The 19,179-nt window shown below is 38.3% G+C and overlaps 1 long non-coding RNA gene across 1 annotated transcript in view; it reads left to right on the forward strand.

Moving 5' to 3' along the window:
• The first annotated feature begins 992 nt into the window (after positions 1 to 992).
• The window catches only part of LOC120767274, a 153,116-nt gene continuing 134,929 nt past the window's right edge, over positions 993 to 19,179 (forward strand). The window contains exon 1 of the long non-coding RNA XR_005704683.1: positions 993 to 1,052. This is a non-coding gene — a long non-coding RNA (uncharacterized LOC120767274). The remainder of the gene's footprint in view (positions 1,053 to 19,179) is intronic.

Raw genomic sequence — 19,179 nt, forward strand, 5'->3', positions numbered from 1 at the left:
GAATTCACAAAATATTGAATATTTTCTCAGCTTATTTTAAATATATTGATTTTCTTTACCTAAATTAGTAACTTCAAACACTGTGCTCCGTGGGGAGGTGACTGCTTGCCGAGTGAATCAATTAATTGACTACTTGACTGCTGCCGTGAAACGCTTAATCATAAATGCGTATTGATAAGTGTGACAGCTGAAAAAGCATTTGTCAGGAACATAATTAAAGTAATTATCGTTGGGTTATAAAGGCCACAGCTGAATATGTCACTGGCAAATGAAATTATAAGTAATTATTTACTATAAAATGCATTCATACATAATGCTGTTGCCTTGATTGAATGCTTTTTTCCTTCAAATAAATCACAAAAAACACAGTAAAATAATTTATCTCTATTTAAACATGAAAAAAATTTGATTACGAACAGTATTGGTTGGGGTAATTGCAACAAATTATTGCCTACAATTAGGCTTTAAGAGCGCAAGTAAAGTGTTGCCTACCTCTAGGCGACAAAAAATTCAAAATAAAATGTTGCCTACCTTTAGGCGACAAAAATTCAAAATAAAGTGTTGCCCACAGTTAGGCCTAGTCTGAAATTAACTTTTTCTTTAGTAATGAATATTCTAACAAAGTACCAGACTTCTTTTGGTATATGCTCCGAATTTAAGACTTTCAGGTTAAGTAAATCAACGACAGCAACAGCTTTTCTTTCTGTTAGTAACATTTTGAGTGTCTCCATGTAACACTATATACATACAAAAGCACAAGCAATGAGAATTCTAAATCGAAAATTTGGCAAAAAACAGAACATAAATTGTAGGCCATCAATGAGGCTATTTTAGGTATCTTATTTCGCTTGCGAATTGGGTACTTCAAGCATTTGCTTATTATTAAAACATAAGAATAAAAACTAATACTGGTTTATTACATTATTGTACCTTAAATAGCATAATAAATATAGCTCAATAAATAATTTATTGATTTTTTTTCTTTTCATTCCAGCATATGTTCTTTTGGAGATTATTTCAAAAAATTTAAACGGAAAATCGCAACAGAATTGGTAAGTGCGGCATATTTTCTAACATATTGACATTAACAATTCACAGGTTTAAAACAACTAAGAAAGGGCTAAGTTCGGGTGTAACCGAACATTTTATACGCAAGTTGCTACAATCAAAGCCAGGGAAGTACTTTACACCTTAAACGTCAACCAGAGAATCGAATTCCAAGCAATTTTATATACACATATGCCATATATAACACATCCAGTGGACAGACACATAAGGATTGTTAGAAAAACGCAAACCATTTTATATAGAATATGGATGTTTGGGCAGTATCGACCCGATTTTATCTATTTTTTCCAATACCGCGTACTATTATTATGCTAAATCGTAAAAAACCCATCTTATAAATTAAAATCAGTCGGAAGTTCGAAAAGCGTGATATTAGTACATAATATGTATAAGGCTAGGTCAAGTTTTCGCTCAGATTTATCTATTTCAGGCACAAAGTTACACCGTTATGAGCAAAACACACTCTCTCATTTTCATTGAGATCACTCACATATTGGCCGATATATGCGGTACAAAGTCTCCCGAAGTTCGAAAATATTTATATTAGGTATATAGGGGCTAAGCGAAGTATCGATCCGATTCAACCCATTTTTGATATACAGACATACCATTTCTCAGAGAAGGATTATCCCTGAATTTCAATTATATATCTCACACATTGACCGATATTTTCAGTCAAAAGTCAACAATAGACACTTTGGTCTACATATCCGGTACCTAGGGTCTTTAACAGTTTTGGTTAGATTTGGACAAATTTTGGTCAAAAGGTGCTCCGCTTTAAGGGAATTATTACTGTAAAATTGTATTCCATTATATTTATTACTTCTTGTTTTGTATACTGGAAAGTAAAATAAACAAGTGGTATTTAAAATTGGGATATATGGGAGTAGGCGAGGTGTATTACAATTTCGTACTGAGATATAAGAATTTGAGAAGAATGCCATGCACAAAATTTTGTCGAAATCGGTTGGTTGGGTACCGAGAAATATGATTTCACCAAAATGTGGGCGGTGCCACGCCGATTGTCCAATGTTTACCTGCAGTGCCATAAAGCCTTTTCATACCATCTCGGAGGAAAGTTTTAACGTCTTTATTGATTTATCGCACTTTTAGTAGTTTTTAGAAGTAGCTTTATGTAGGGAGTGAGCAAGGTTATCATCAGATTTTTTACAATATTTGCCTGGGTACATTTGGTTTGCCATGGTTTGTCATCAAAGGGGGGGTATCTCATCGGAGGCTGGTTGTTATTTTTCATTGGCGGGTCCCAAACCCAGCATACAACCCTGCGGAGGAGATGTTTCGCCTTCTCACTTTAGCTCGCCTTCAAACGGATGTTCTGAGGCTACGCAGAGGATACTTGGCCAAAGACCGGAAGTCGTGAGCTGCTTGAGCCATATGTAAAAAAATCGTTTCGGGCCACTCCCAAGTGAATGACGATCCGAGAAATTTCCTCATTTGCGTGAAGTTCTACACCTGACTTCATCCTCCTGTATGATCTGTATGAGATATACGACGACATTCTTGCAAGGAACAGGTGGAAAAGGACCTGGCTTTGCTCCAATTGGCGCCACTTAGCGAAAAGACGAAGACGATTACGCTAACCTACAAACTCGTAACTATTTTTGTACTAAGAAACCCTTAAACCAAGTTTCATCAAGATATCTCATCCGAAAGTTCATCGAGCTGATCATCGATCATAGATGAACTGTTATTGATGGGCTGCTCGTGGCTTAGAGCGAGAAATTGCAGGATCTACTGATCTATTTTATAGTAGGATTTTTTATTCAACTTATTCTATCTCATCTTTTCATCTTATTTCGATTTTTCATAAACATTATTCTTGTCATATGAAGTTACTGTGTAATATCCTATAACTCCACATAAAGCCATACGTTAAGGCAGCTGTGAGCTAATTAAATTTGCAGTATTACTATCGCCGTAATATCTCTCAAAACTAAATATTTTTAAATTTTATAAAATTACAAAATAATCTTTAAGTACCAAATTAAATGCCAAAACAAAGCCAACAGTAAATAAAAATCACCAGAACTGTCACCCTAAAGGATTTATTGCACCCAAGGAAGTGCCCTACCTAAGGCCGGAAACCATGCAACCAGCAACTGCCACAAAATAAAAAAACAAAAGCTAAATAAACCAAATATAATAAACAAACTGCAATCCAAAAGGCTCGGAGCACCAAGAAGTGCCACAACTTTTGAATACTTAAAAATATTTTGAATTATGCTGCAACAAGTTTGGTATAAAGTTCCCGGGTACTCACTGGACATTACCGCACGCCAGAGGAAACACAAACGCACTATAGGCGCAACTAACCTTTTTATGCCTGTATGTGTGTATGAAGGGCTGCTGCAGATGATAAACTTTACTAGGCGCGTGTGCATGTAGTGGTAGTGCGAGTGCCCAAGGGATAAGCAGCACACAAATAAAATGAAAGACCAAGTGCTGGCAGTCAACATAACATAACTAGCAAATACTCCTACGAGCAACGGTAAAGCGAATAGAGTTGTTATGCCAAAATTGTACGAGTGTGCTTTGTAAGTGTGTGTGTGTGTGTGTGAAACATTGTTTTTCAGTGCTTTAGTGTCTAGTTATTGTTTTGAAACCCTTTTTCAATGCTCGTATCAGCCCCACGCAGCACACACTTAGCACTTCAGTGGCGCTTTAAACAAACCCAAACAAACTGCAGCACATAAAATGGCGAAGCCACATAAACACAGTTGACCCCATGGCAAGGCAAAGCAAAAATATTATTTGTGTAATGCTGTGTTGAAATTTTGTTTGAGGGTGTGTGTGTGTGTGTTGGCGCTAGTGTATAACTGTATACTTAGCCAACACTGGCTATAATCTCTCCGCTGTATGAGTGTAACACTGAAACTAGTTAATAAATTTGGCTCTGATTTAAAAACGCAGACGAGAGGGAGAGATAGTGTTGTGTGTTCATATATGTGTGTGTAAGCTAACTGCAACATATGCACACTCTTATCTGCCCATTGGGATTAATATAGCATTTTTGCCAACACACACACACACACACGAGCACTGTCTATTACCGATTTCGGTTGCAGAGCAGCTCATTTAAGTTCTAGTGTCAAGTGTGCAGACATTTGCTTCAAGCCAAGTAGTGAGCAGATGACTTATGTTTACACAGTTACTTACTCTCATACACTTACCGACTTGGCTACTTATGGCTTAAGTGTACTTAAGTCTAACACTTTGTTTATTTATTTGTTTTGCTTGACCTCAACAAGTGTGGTTGTTGAAATAAAAAGCGGGTGGATGGCTTCCTTTTAGTATCCTTTAGTAAATTAGTTAATTGTTATTAAATACAAACAGTGTGCAAATGTGGTGTGAATAAAACTATTTTCACTTGTATGTTAATAGTTTTTTATTTCTGTTGGAAAAATAGCATATATGAAAAAAAATGTGGCCTACATTTAGGGTGTAAAGCACACATTTTTAGCCAAGTCGCAAACCCCATTAAAGGGAACTTATTCGAATACAAATATTTTGTAAAATTTTGTGAGGTGGCATCAAAAGCCGGAGTACGGAACATTAATACTCTAAACCTAACCTCCTTCTAATTCATGTCTCTCCTACGGAGCCACCGGTTTGGGTAATACAGCATGGGCGAGAAGAAGACATTTTTTTGTAAACTTTTCCAATCTTGTCGAGCATACACAAGGGTCGATTAGATGAATGTTCTTTGGGTGGCTTTTTGGGTTTTGGGAGTAGAAACAAACGCTGTATCTACCACGAGTCGGAGAACACTTCTTCTGTTATACACGCGTTGTATATTTTTACAAACAAACTGGGTTTTATAGTCATCTCTTCCTTTAGCACTCTGTTGGGTATGCCATCTATTCCAGGCGCTTCGTTATTTTTAATTTTTTTTTTGCCATGATCAATATTTTATCTTCAGCGACCAACAAAGGTGGTTCGGCATCTTAATTTCGTGGCTTAGCTTGTCAGATAGATGATAGAATGATGTGTCGGAAATAATGACCCGACTGCTCTTCTCATATCAGCTTTATTAGTTTACGTTTAAACGTATTTTTTCCAAAACCATATTTTTCAAATTTGTTGAGTGATTACTCGGAGACACGAATAATATCATTTTTTTAAATAATTTTTTTATATTGCTCTTTTTCCAGTTTTTGTGCTATTTGAGTAAACATCGAGTTTTAGCAGACCAAGAGAAAAACTAATTTTTTGGTGGAATTCAACTTTTTATTTAAAACAGCATTATTTTCTAAATTTTAGAGTGTTTTACGACATTAAGTCACTGTATAGATAATATGTTCTGGTTGAGACTGTTTTTAGGTTTTATCATTGCAGCAATGGTTTACCATTTATGTTAACTCCGTCGGAGACGTAACTCGAAAGGTAGCTAAGTAGAGTGGCTGTCTGACGACGCAGCCAGGCCTTTAGGTCCAATACTCCTACTAGAACTCGTTAATTATTATTTATTTTTATTTCTTCTGAATTTTAATAGTCGGCATTTTGCATTCATGCAAGATAGGGATTGATTTCACCGACATACTTATAAAATGTTAGTTTGGACGCATCGGTATAAAAAACTTATTCTTGCGTCCCAGTTTACCTCACCGCTTTTCCACACTACTCTCCAAGGGAAAGCAATTGAGGGACAAGATTTAAGTTCAATTTATAGAATTAGGTATTGGGTAGAAACGAGAACTTACTAAGTACCATAAAATGTCCCTTCTTACAAGCGCCTCATTGGGAAGATGCCATCAGCATCAGCAATTTCAGCGGAATTCAAATTTACAGCGACTTAAGTTTAACCTTTAGTTATGGGATCAGTTTGAACGGAATTAAATTTAACATCACTATGTTCTCAATTTCTCAAAATTTGCATGTTTCTCTCACAGCTCTGAGAGTAACTCACGTAAATAGTTTCACTCTTTATTGCTTCTGCTCTAGGCCTATTGGCTGAAACTTTGTCATTTCACTCATTGCATACAGTTGTTTCTTCCGGCTTTAAAATTGGTTCTTCTCCTTAGTCTTACTAGTTGAACCTCAGGTCAGATAAGCAGTGTTCTTAACTCTCCTTGTAGATCAAATACACATATCTCAAATGTGACTACTCACTACATGCTTACACGAATATCTCAGCTTGTACTACTAAACCCAAATAAACTCAGAGATCACACTTCAGATCACACTTCAGTATCTTTGACATATGTCAAGGTCCGAATATATTTATAGAAATAAATTAGCAAAATTAATTATATCACACTGTTTTTATAATATAAAATTTGCTCGCATGCCACTTTACCAAATGTGTACCAAACCAACCCACCCACATAAATATTTTTTAATAATAAGCTAATAGTGGCACTTAAAAGGTAGCTGAGTTGAAGACAACTACTCATAAAAAGATGAACTCTGCTTTAACCTCTCAGCGAAACTTCTTTCCTTTCACAAATTGCAACGGCAACATTGCCATAGAAACTTTTGCCGGCACCAAGCCCGCCTACGCGAATACTCGCTACGCAGGCGGATGCGCTGTTGGTTGCAACAATTGCAAGCACTTGTTGTTAGCTTGCTGCTGTTGACTTCGTTGTCTGCTTGCTTGTGTGTGTTGTAAACTGTTACTTTATATTGCCGCCACAGGGTGGTGCATTTTTGTTTGAAAGCAAGAAATTTGCAACTTTTCCGGCTTTTGTTGGCGTGCGGCATTTTTTCGTTTGTTACCTTCGCCTTCGATGCAGCATTTGAAGCATGCGAAAATGCTTCAGCTGCACTACATTTTTCTCGATTTCCTGCACAGACATTGGACTTAGAAGTTGTTGGTGTTGTTATTGTTGTTAGTGTTTTTGCTGTCGCAGCACAGCCTCTAGGTGCACTTAAAATGAAGCGACTTTCTTTGTAAGAAAACAAGGAAATAGTTCTGTAGGAAGAACAAGAATGAAAGTGCATACAAATTAAGTCTGCAGCGAAAAGTTTCGTGCTAGTGGGAAGTGCGTTAAAATATTTAAAAATATATCACTTTTTAGTTATTTTGGGGGAAGGCTTATACCAATTATTATTTCTCTATTTGAATTGGCAGAAATGGTTGGTTTTTGTCTAATAATCTTTTTCAAGATGTTAGTTCGTCCAGCTTGCACTGTTTTAATGTTTATTTTGGATGAGTGTTGCCTACATTTAAGCTCACTCACTGTTTTTTTGTCTACTGTTACCTACATTCAGGCTTAACTTAATTTTAGCCAAGTCACACACCCCACAACAAATCTGTTTCAATATAAGAAGCGATAAGAGGGGAGAAAAACGTTGGCATCTTCGAAACAAATAAAGTCACAAACCGAAGAGTAATTAGTCCTGTTATCACGGAAGGATCTTAAGGGTATAGGATTACTTTCTATGACAATGAAATTAAACTGCATAGGTGCCTAATCATTTCTATGCTACTGTTTAAAGACTGGAACATTTGAAATGTAACTTTATTCGTGGATTTTTCGAACGAAATGATCTTAAAGGAACAAGACCACAATAACAATAGTTCCGACTCATTCTAGAGACCATAAGCAATTTGCCTTATACTATATAGTATACATATTGACAGCATTGACGACTCGCTGAGCATTATGGCATAATAACTATGCATTGTTTACTGTTATAGATTACATGTTGTTGTAGCATTATGCTTATGTTGTTGTTGTTGTTGTAGTAACGCCTGTTGCATTACGAGTACATCAGTTAATATTTAGCCACAAGCTGCCTGTTGACATATTTAGTAGGACAATTGTTGCTATTAGCCACTGTAGGCCAACTGCTAAGTACTTACTTGAGCACTACTTATCGGGATATACATACATACTTATGCGCGTGTGTGTGTCTGTGGTCAAAGAACAATGCGACTTACATGCCCGCACTTAAGTGCAAATGCTGCGGTACATTACGAGGCTATTTATGTAGGCACATATGTATCTACATAAGTATGTGTGCATGTTTGCATGTGAGTTAACTTCTTACACGCCACTCCACTATTCTATGACATTTGCTGCCGGCAAAGCGAAAGTGAATATGGCTCGCAGCCAGCTTAGCGCAGCTCAAAGAGGAAGTAAACAAAGCCACCACTGACACAAATATACAAACATCCGCTTTGTCGCGACGCACATCGATATGTACATATATACACGCACTTAAGTGTGTGTTGTGTGCGTATGAAATGAGGCTAAGTACTTGCCACAAATGAGAGAAAAAAATTACAACAAAAAGAAAAATATAAGAATGAACGCGGCTAGAAGTCACTAGTCGAGCTCGATTTTATAGGAAGAAAGTACCTCAGTATATATGTACATATATAAACTTCAGAAGCCAACTGTTCTCTATAAAAATGTTCTTAAAGCGTATAAAGTAAAACTTCTTTAATATTTTTTAGGGAAAAGTCGGAGATTTGAATATTGGTTATAAGAAAGTATTTGAAATTAGATTTCATGAGACGAGAAATGCGCAAAGAAAGAGAAAGAGTGAGACACACAGATACAAAGAGAGAGAGAGAGAGTTTGAGATAGAAAAGTACCGAAAAAGAAAAGTGTGGATACAAAAAGCGAGAAAGATATTGAGTTAGAAAAAGATCGAGAGAGAAAGATACAAATACAAATAGAGAGTGAAATACTGAAACATATACTCAAAGAGAGTAAAGCGCATAAAGAGAGAAAGAGAGAGAGAGAGATAAAATGGTATAAACAGAGAGGTATAGAGATTGAGATTGAAGTAGAAATAGTGCAATACAGCGAAAGTATATTTACAGATAGTGATAAAGAGAGAGGTCCTGATACGGATACGAAGAGAGAGAGATACAGATCGATATACAGATATACAGATAAGGAGAAAGGGAAGCACGGATCGAGATAAAGATACGGGAGAAAAATAAAAAGAGGCACACAGATACAAAGAGATAAAGACTGAGAGATAAACAGAGATATTAAAAGCGAGAGAGATATAAAGAGCGAGAGAGATATCAAAAGCGAGAGAGATAATGAAATAAAAAAACATCCAGAGAGAGAGAGTCACAAAAAGAGAAAGAGAGCGAGAAATAGAAATAGCAATAATGATATAAAGAGAGAGAGAGAGTTATAGAATTTGAGAATGAAATAGAGATAAATAGAGAAAGTGCAGATAGTGATAGAGACAGAGGTACTGATAAAGATGCAAAGAGAGAGAGGTTTAAATCGAGATAGAGAGAAAGATAAGTACGGAATGAGATAAAAAAGAGACGGATACAAATGTGGAGAGAGAAATACATAGAGACTGACAGATTTAGGGAGACAGAGTGGTAGAAATTGAGAAAATATAGAGGAAAAGATACTGAAACAAACAGAGAAGAGAAAGGAATTGAGCTTGAAATAGAGATAGTGATATACAGCGAGAGGAAGATTGAGATAGAGAGAGATACATATACATATTAAATGATATTGTCACCGATACAACTTACACTACTATATTTACTCGAACTCGAATGCTTCAAATTTTTCGGCGAGTTGCTAGACGGCTTTTTATAACTTTCATGCGCCCCAAAAATACCTTCGTCTTTTTAGAGAAGAATTTGCACCAAGAAATAAAGAGCAAACATAACATGCCACACTTCGAATAACATTTGCGGCAAAGCATTTGATGACACTGCCATTGCTGCCTATTTGTTGTAAGAACTCCACAAAAAAAACTACAACAACAAATAGTATAAATTCGTGTAGGTAATAGTATCTTGTAACATCAACAACTACATTAAGCTTTAACAAAGCCAAATATGTGCTCAAATATTGTCCTGTGTGCCCCGGAATGTCTTGCAACCAAATGCCTTGTATGCCACAAATTCCAACCACACTAGAGAGGCCAGTAAAAATAATAGTTATGTGCATACATGGGCTTGGTATTTGATATTTCTATATTTAGATTGCTTGCGGTTGTTGTTGCTACTGGTCGTTTACAGACAGCTGACAGGAGCACTCAGCGCGCGTTCAATATAAATTTACCGTGTGGCTTTGCGCAGCGCAATACAAAGTGGCACAATGCTGTAACAACTACAACGAAAGAAATCTTCGGCATGGCAACATGCAAAACCACATGTAAAAGTGTGGAACATAAAGTGTGCAGCAAGCATTGAAAAATATGAGAAAAGTGAAAAATAAGAAAGAACGACATAGAAGTATGCTTGCAACATATGTTTGTTGCGTTGCACAAAGCAATTTATGTACTCCATTTAAAGCAAACAATGTTGATTTAAGTATAAACATAGATACGGAGACTTTTCATGTGCACACATTAGGGTAATCATTGAATGTGTTACGACTCAGTTGCTACATGTAGTCTACAACATTTCATAGTCATAGTGTTCCCAAACGAGTGTATTTCGTGTCTGACGATAAGGAAAAATTTTCTGCTTGATTCGAAAAACCAAGTTCAAATCCGCAAACCAAATTAAAGGTGATATGGATAATGATCGAAGAACTATGCAAAATTTTGATTTTAGGCAAAATGGCGGCTTTGCAAAAAGCAAAGTTTTATCTTAAACTTGCGCTTCAAAGGAGCTCACAAAACGAAATTATTATCAAAATTATTATTATTTCTTTCCCTACTTGACAAATATATTTAGAAAGAGCGTGTGAAAATGTTAAGTTCATAAATTTTCGACTATTTCCTGAGGTATGGAGTTTCATCTAAAGTTTCATCCATTGTCCAGCGGCCACGCCCACTTTTTGTTAATATTTCAGTTTTCAAATGTCCCTTTCCATTGCGATACCTTGAACAAAACACGGTTTTGCATATTATTATGGAACTTAATTATAGCCCTTTATATGATTGTTCAGCATTTTGTAGGCGTGGCAATGTTCCGATTTCGGTTTATTCAAGATATCTAAAGTCCAGCTAGCGCTTGCACAGACACATTTACAATTCGACTCAACTCGTCGTCCTGTTCATTTATATACAAATGGGTGATCCATTTCAAAGAAGCTTTTAAAGAAAAAAAAAAACACATAAACTTCATTATCATTCCAAAGGTCATTCATTGGCATTTATTTTTTGAAGCCTATCTTGCCATCCATAACTTGAAATTATCTACTCACCGAAGAGTTCTCTCAATAAATCCATTCATTGATGCGATCTCTGTGAATTGGCGCCGTCTTATTGAAACCAAATGTCGCCGAGATCACGAGCTTCAATTTCAGGCATCAAATAGTCGGTTATCATGGCGCGATAACGGTCACCATTGACGGTTAAGTTCTCACCGGCATCATTTTTGAAGAAATATGAACCGATGATTCCACATCAAACCGTTATTGTTTCTGGATAAAATGGCAGCTCTTGAATCTCTTACATACCTATAGAGACAGAAAGGAGCCTCATTGCTGAATAAAAATTGCCTCGAGAACGTGGGATCTTTTTGGAACTTTTCAAGAGCCTATAGTACTAAGCGATGTCGCTTAAGAAGGTCGAGCGTTATTCAGGCGTAAATCTTTGTGGATATTACTTCTCGGGTGCCAGATTTACGTATTGGCTAGTCAAAGCCTTCGTCGATTTGGATCTAAAAGAAGCGACTTTTTAAGTACCCTCCTAATATTCATATCTCAACGTACATATGTATGTATGTGGGTACGATCCAGCTAGTTTGATACGATAATTCCTTGCTCCCTTCACGTGCAAGTGTACTATATATCTATCTTTCTTCTTCATTACTTTATCGCTTTGCCTTCTACCTGCATATGTGTAGATGCGACTGTGTGTCCGTACAATCAAGAAAATATATCTGCTATACAAATTACACACTTAGTTGGCTGTGATGGATGTGTTGTTTGTCATTTTCTACATTTGTATATGTGTGTGTGCGTGCGCTTTGTGAAAAGTTAAGTCAATTTGAGGTCAAGTCAAAGCAAGTCAGTGCAGTCGATCAATTTCCTTTGGCTTTTGTCAGCGTATCCGACGTCTCATGCGTTCTTATCAAGATAAACAGACTAGATAAATATTTTTTTTGCGTTTGTGTACACTGCTAAGGTGTGCAAGTATAAATTTTAGGTACAACAACAGAAATATTGTAATGAAATTCAACTAAGTAGCGCTTAAAGTAAGGAGAGTGGAGCAGCGAGTATTAAATAATTTCGCAATTTCAGGTAAAATTAGCGTCATACATACAAATCGAGGCCTGAATTTCGCTATTTATATCTAGTATGATGAATATATATCTGCTCCTTGCGCGAAACTCCAGCTTTCTTTAATAGCATTCTCATTTTCACTAACCGAAATGGGCTCCCATATGAAGCAACAACTTTTGCAATATAAAAACTTTTCACCAAAGTCTCCTGCATATTAAAATCCAAACTGACTACCTGCCTTAATTTGAAATTTATTTCCCGCGATGCATTTAGCAACAACAACAATAGCATATTTGCTACTTTATGATTATGAGCGTACTTTGTAAGTGCTGAAAAAAGTAGCAGAGTTTCTTCACCGTCTTTGTTGCACTTTTACTGCACTTGCACTTTGTTTGCACTAAAAATTATAACAGAGGCATGAAGAGCGTGAAAGAAACGCTTCACACGTAGCTAAAACGCTGACGTGTTGATGTATCAGTCAGCCAGTTTAACAACTTGCCCCAAACGACGTGCCACATGTGTGAGTGTTGAAGTAATTGCGAAAACATGCAAGTAACAAATGTGCCAAAAGAACACGCACGCACGCACGTTATAACAGCCATAAATCCATGCTACGTAACTTTATGAACAACAAAGCAAGTCACTTTACAGCCACTTTAGAAAGTGAAATTAATTTTGGAAGCAATTTTTGGCCGTAAAAAATTATTGCTGCTGCCGTTATAGTGGTGTATAGCTTATCTCGGTATTTTAGTTTTTTTATATTTAAAGTAGTAATTTTAGGACTCTAGTTGTTAGAAAAATCTCAGTCTTTGGTTCCTTCATACTTCATTTTGAATTTTATTATCTATCAAGTCAAACGAAAGGAATTGGTTTTATTCACACCGTCGAAAAGAGAAGCCCTTGTGCCTCATCTTTGAAAGAAATCTAACGTGGAGACCAAAGGTTAAGGAGAAGATGATAAAGACATTAGTTGTCTTATATTATTGCATAGGAAGCGGTGGGGTTTCGCACCAAAAATAGTGCTGTGGCTCTAAGGAACTGAAGTCAAGCCAATAATGTTCCATGGTATGTTTGTCTAGTGATAGTCACCTGCTTAAGCCATAGCTAGAACGTGTTCAACGAGCGGCTCTCAGTGGTGCACGGCGCACAACACCCACGACGGAACTTAATGTCATTCTACATATAGCAATATGTGGACATAGTCCACAGAGAATCTAGCCTTGGGTCACACAGAGGAACACTCCGAAATCCTCCCTTACTTCGATTGTCTTCTTGGACTACAGCGTCGTGGTAGGACGGAGTCGGAAAAGAGATCTTTTTCACGGATAGGTCGCAGCTCAATGGGAAGGTTATCGGGAGTCTTCAATCAACTTTTATTTTAGACTGCCGGAACTCTGTATTGTCTTTCAATCAGAAGTGCCAGCCATCAAGGCTTGTTCTCTTCTTTTGGAAGGTATGCATTCACATATATCCGATAAGCTTGCTGACAATGAGCTCAAAGCCAGTCAAAGAGCACCAAGCGACTTCCATATTAAGCTTGTCTGGGTACACACAGCTATACACAGCGGAGTAGTTGGGAATTGTAAAGCTGATGAGCTCGTAAGAAAATACTCCCATACCCAAGTTCCATTAGGATAGGAGTATAGGTTCTCCTGAATCTATGTGCTTCAAGCGTTGGTCATCAACCAGTACTTGTGAGGTTGGAAAAGCTTTCTAGCCCAGCGTGCAACTTAAAAGGTTATTTGAGCAGCCAGCGCTTAACAAGACCGCAATTATAGGCATCGTAACTGGACGCTGTCCCATTGGCATTCACTTGTCAGAGTTGCAATGAGCAAAATGAGTTGGAAAAATTTAGACAATTTCTCTTCCACTATCAACCATTCGCCAGTCTAATGTTGAAGCATCTCGGTTGCCATACTTTTTACGAACTCAGCGAATCCGCTGGAATTGAGCCATACTTAGGAGATCTGAGCATCACAACGGAACGACGTTTCTAGCAGTACAAATGGTATTATTTGTGGTTTCACGGGAAATCTGCCTATTTACCTAAACCAACCTTATTTGTGGAGCCTTTGATTTCTGTTTTGTAGTAACACACTCTGCACGTTCCAACTGCTGTTTTGCTATATCTGCTTCAGCTTCACGGCTCCTGAACAAGTTAATGCGCTCCTACCGTCACAATCAGGAGAACGTCGACCAACCGTCGATCGGGTCATCAGCAAGAAAAAAATGGTATTGTACGAAGTTTCTTGTTCTAAGACCCTTTCTCGAAGGATTCGCCTACTTTGTGCTAATCGACAGGTTCGGTTTATCTCCACTAAAGATTCCCACCTTTCAGAAGACCTCAGAGTCTTCTCATATTTCATATCCGCGGATGCGGATGTTTTGTAACAGAAACTGGGTCGTTATATAATATTTAAGTCTCTACAGACAAATACAGATATTTTGTACACTGTGAAAAACGTTTTTGTATTTACGATGCTTTGCTTGAGCTAGAGCCCCTCAAATTTTCTCTCCTCCTTTAAATCTCATCCCCATCTGTTCACACTTCAATCAAACTTTTGTGTTGTCCTTGATAATATCTCTGTTATTAACTCAAATTTTCTTTCCATAAATTTTCTTTTCACCAGAATTCGTTCCCCTTATGAAATTGCTCCTTGTTGGCAAAATTTTTAACGAAGTACCATATTGAGTAATATTGTAGCTACCCGCAAACTTTTCCAGCACACATTGCTCCAGGCTTTATTTAATTAATAATTTTTGTTGCTATTTCACCCGAGCGAAGAAAAGAAACTTTTTAATTGACTCCAACGGCACGGATGAACTAATCCGATCTTAAACTTTTGAGCAAATAGACAGCAAATCTCATTTATTATTTAAGCGTCGAGTATAAATGAGAAAGCAAAGGGGAAATTACGAAGAGAAAAATACACTGTAGGGATGTAGAAAGTATTAAGGATTACAAATATGATGCGCGGTAAGAACTGAGCAAGCAGTGAAACAAGCGGGTGGCGATGCGCAAGAAAAATTACTGCTGCCGCATGAAAGAATTAAAATGAAACAGGCAACAAAGCGCAACTAATGAAAGGCGATAAGATATATCTAGCTAGAAGTCAGCTCTTCTCTCCCTTCTATTTGCTGGAGTTTCGCAACACGCCAAGAAACGACAGCGACCGGGCGCCTTTCATAATTAATAGCCACACATTCTTGCCTCGCGCTCGAGCCCCGCAGCACGGCAACACCTACGCTGCACCTTCTAATGATTATTTTTTCATTTGTTTTACTCGGCTCCTGCAACAGTGTGTGTTAGACGGGCGTTGGGCAGCAGTCAGCTGGCTGGCTAATCAAAAAGGATTAGCTTTGTTGCAGTGAGCTCACGTTAAGCGCATGAAGGTGTAGTCAACCGCTAGTCCAGCAACTGCCACAGCCAGCTGAAAGGCTGAAAGGCAAATGGCAGCTGTGGCAAAAGCCACAAAAATGACCAACGCATTAACTAACTTTTTCATTTACTACTCGCACACTTTTACTGCGCCATCCACTTTTCTTCAACCGTTGCTGTCATAGCTTCTAATTCCTGCTGTTGTGCAGGTATGCAAAGATTTTATACAAAGGTGGACAGCTGTTTGCTTGATGAAACCGCAGCGGTGATAAAATCAAACGGCAACCGCAACGGCGTCAGCTTTTCCCCTTCGTGGCACGTGTGCGAGTGTTTCTGTTTATATATTTACAAATTAGACTACATTTAATGACTTGAGATCAGATATTTAATGATCCGCAATCGTAAAACCATAGATGTGTGTGTGCTCGTATTACCTACTGGCGAAAACCCCTGTCGCTTGTGACCAAAATCTCTTTTATGCTGGCTCTAAAACTTTCAAATATTCTAATATTCATGCAGTTGGTTCTCGTGGGCTAGCTTTTTGTACGACTGGCGTTACTTTAATCAAGTTTCTTACCAATTCTTTTACTGCATGCCATTATAGGTTATGTTAACTTAATCTGGTAGCGCAAACGAACCAAGCGTAGACTACTTTTGGTTCTTTTCCATACCAGATGACGTTCAATTACTAGGTCCATGAGGAGTAGTCATCCTTTCGGACGTGAATTTTAACAGACTCTGTGGCCTCACTATCGAGACCTCCTCCAGTGTATCATACTGTAACGGCCCCAGAGCTTACAGCATAGTCTTATCAATGCGGAAAAAATGCACAAGAGATGTTCCATTCTTTCCCTGGTGTCTTGCTCTCGACATTTCCTGCAGTCTTCTTTATCTGTTAACCCCATTCTGCGTGATTGTGTCGACACCAGACAGTGACTAAATTCTACAGTCTCTTCTATCGTGAGCCATTATAAATCTTCAAACAAATCTGGTCCAAGATTACATAGCAATGATAATTTTCCTCGGAAAATTTAAAATATCGGTTCATAAATCTAATCGTTTGTAATAATGCGGTCGCGATTTGCTTGTATGTCTTAAGGACTAGCTTGTTACGATTATAAGTGAAGATTTTGCTGCAAGTTTTATGCGATCAGATATACAATTTTTTCAAAATCCTTCTCCGATATATTATGACATTTAGTTTCAAAGGAATACTGTCAGTGGCCTGTTTTTATTTCAGTCGTTTTGCACTGTCTTCTTATTCCATATTGACGCAGGCAATGCCTATGCAGCTCCAAGCTGGAGATTCCAAGTGTAGCCTGGTCTTTCCAACAAACCTCTGCTTCCCCGGTACTACATCGAATAGTCTCAGAGAGCATGACTAAATACAGTAACCATTGCGCAGTTCTTCTTTCCTGGCGTCGAAACCTCTAACGCGATTATAGCCGAGTTAACAACACTGCACCAGTGTTTCTTGTTTTCGCAAGGAGGCGCCTTTTGGAGATTCCAAGCGAAGCCAGGTCCTTCTCCACCTGGTACTTCCAACGGAGTGGAGGTCTTCCTCTTCCTCTGCTTCCTCGGCGGGTATTGCGTCGAGTACTTTCAGAGCTGGAGTGTTTTCGTCCATTCGGACAACATGACCCAGCCAGCGTCCATCAAATGCCCCACTCACCGTCGCTAATGCACAAAGAACCATAAATCTTCCCCAGAATCTTTCTTTCGAAAATTCTTAACACCGACTCATCAGTTTTTGTCACCGCCCATGCCTCTGCAATATATAGCAGGACGAGGATGATGAGTGACTTGTAGAGTTTGGCTTTTGTTCGTCGATAGAGGACTCAATTGTCTATTCAGTCCGAAGTAGTAGCACCTGTTATTCTGCAAGAGGTGCGTTGGATTTCGAGGATGACGTTGTTGTTGGTGTTAATGCAGGTTCAAAGATAGACGAAATTACCTTCGACTTCGAAGTTATGACTGTCAACAGTGACGTGAGAGCCTAGTCGCGAGTGCGATGACTATTTGTTTGAGGACAGGAGATATTTCGTCTTGCCCTCGTTCACTACCAAACCCATTTGCTTCGCTTCCTTATCCATTCTGGAGAAAACAATATTATCGGCATACGCCAGTAGCTGTACACTCTTATAGAAGATGGTAGCTTCTCTATCTAGTTCTGCAGCTCGAATTAGTTTCTTGAAGAGTAGATTAAAGAAGTCGCACAAAAAGGAGACACCTTGCCTGAAACCTTGTTTGGTATCAAACGGCTCGGAGAGGTCCTTCCCGATCCTGATCCTGACAGTACAGATAAGTTAACTTGTCCATCGTAAAAAAAGGTGTTCTTACTTGGAAATCTTTTAACCAATTAAAAATTTGTTGAGGCGGCCAATGTCAATTTCGGCTAAGTCTGCTGGTTCGCCGAAGGTATGACTGGCGAATTATTTCAGCCTCAGTCTTGCAATGGGTGGACAGTAGAGGCGAATATGGCTGGCTGTGTTCACCTCATCTTCTTCCATAGAACTTTGACATGCCTAATATCATGAACGACTGAACAGTCTATCAGATCTTAACGAAGTCCACCTTATCTGGGTTCCCGGTCACAAATGTATGGCCGGCAATAAACTGGCTGACGAGCTCGCATGCTCCAAATACATCCAAAAACATGAAAAGACCTGAACCTGGCACTTCGGTTGGTCCACATACCATAAAGGATCAACCTTCCGTGGGACAAACTCGGGCTACTTGTCGCTTTCCTTACGGCCCACGGATCTCCTTTAAATATTTTCTCCGAAGGATGATTTTGAACAAAGAAAGAGTTGGCTCGACTTGTACCTCTGCTCCAAAAATTTCTACAGCAAGACCATGAGTTGAATGTTTTCGTTATAAAAAGCACACTTGAAGGTTCGTCCGTCCACTCAGCCTTATTTGTTACATACATACGTTTGCACTAAAGTAGGTTCTTACTAAATCTCATCAAGTTATCTGTCGAAGTTTGAACTCCAATAGAGATTATTTTTTCTGTAGATTTGGACTTTGTCGCGGAAGAGATTTGAACCAACGACTGTCAGATCGGTAGTCGTTCACCAAATACACTCGTTAGACTAACAGTTGCGAAAAGTTTGTAAATATTTTGAAAATCCACACTTCTTTCTTGGTGTAACGCTCTCTGGAGAAGCCAAAGATACGGCACCTTATAAACGATTTCGGACACATACCTTTCAGTATAACGGATTCCTGTAAGAATAAGGTTTCCCCTAAGCCTCAGGTCCATATATGTTTGTCCGTGTACAAATATAATCATTCCCAAGCGCAACAGTCCGTGGCGCCGCAAATAGCGTCACCTGTAACACTCCCACAACCTTGGGGTTTTCACCTGCCGCAACACACGAAGTCAATTCAGGCAACACCTTTTTCTTATAGCCCTTTTGCTTTCGCCCTTCTTCTCTACCAACTCCGCCAACATCGTTGCAGCAAATCAGTTACATGTATGTATGTGTGTGCCTGCGTTAGCGCTGGCCAAGCAAAAACCTGAAAAAGCGATTAACTGTTTTTGTTGTTTTATTCCACTGTCTGCTTTTTGTTATTGCTTTTTTTCTTAGTTGCGTC

Source organism: Bactrocera tryoni, chromosome 2 (assembly GCF_016617805.1).
Source record: "Bactrocera tryoni isolate S06 chromosome 2, CSIRO_BtryS06_freeze2, whole genome shotgun sequence".
NCBI classification, from domain to species: Eukaryota; Metazoa; Arthropoda; class Insecta; order Diptera; family Tephritidae; genus Bactrocera; species Bactrocera tryoni.